The sequence below is a fragment of the Homalodisca vitripennis genome, unplaced genomic scaffold (assembly GCF_021130785.1).
Source record: "Homalodisca vitripennis isolate AUS2020 unplaced genomic scaffold, UT_GWSS_2.1 ScUCBcl_7519;HRSCAF=15247, whole genome shotgun sequence".
Taxonomy (NCBI): Eukaryota; Metazoa; Arthropoda; class Insecta; order Hemiptera; family Cicadellidae; genus Homalodisca; species Homalodisca vitripennis.
In genome coordinates, this window is record NW_025783642.1 from 35,799 (window position 1) to 36,719 (window position 921).

Here is a 921-nt window from a genome sequence, read left to right on the forward strand (position 1 = left end):
CCCTTGTTTTTTTTTCTTTTAACCAACTTCAAAAAATCAGGAGGTAAAAAATGTTACCTGTTCCTATGTCTTCTCTTTTTATGTTCTTTCACTGATTTTTCTGTAACTGATCAGTAGTACACAAATTACCAATAGCTCAAACTCATATTGTCTTATTTTTTGTGTGAAGAGACGTAAATAGATAAATAATTACTGTAGTTTTATAAAATATTACTTCGATAATAAAGAATTATAAATTATTTCCTTAACAATAGTATTAAAAAATATTGTTTAATATCAAGGCTATGACGTGTTGTATTTTTTTTAAGGTTGGCTTTAGTACGGGAGCTAGCAACCTAAAACAAGAATTTCAGGTCAGCTGATTTTTTGATATGCCGTCTTTCTTGCTCTTTCGGTTGGAGTCCGGACTACCTGGCTGGTGGCAGTGGTTGCGTTTATTAATGCGCATCTTACCTACACAGGTGAAAATCCTGGAGTTTAAAAGAATTTTTTTATGTGTAATTTTCAGTTTTTTCCCTTTAGATAGATCTACCAGACATTAATTTTTTTATTGCCAGACATTTTTACTGTTGTTAATTATGTGCCATACGCGCAATTTTATTTTTTTTTTTAATAACAAATTTAAAGTATTTTTTAATGCCTGTAATTTTTTATATTAGGTTATTTAAACATAAAATAATCTAAAATTAATTTGCCAGACGTTAATTTGATTGTTAAATATTAAATATAAATAAAAAAGTAATGAAAATTATTGCGGTATGATGCTTGTGGTTGGAGAGAGACAGTTTGAAGTGCAAGAGAGACAGAAAGCGACGGCAGCGCTTCGGCTAGTGTATAACAGAATATTTTTAAGAATGAGACAGAAAATAATTGCAAAAAATACATTACTTACGCTTTTTCTTGTAAATACAACTTACAATG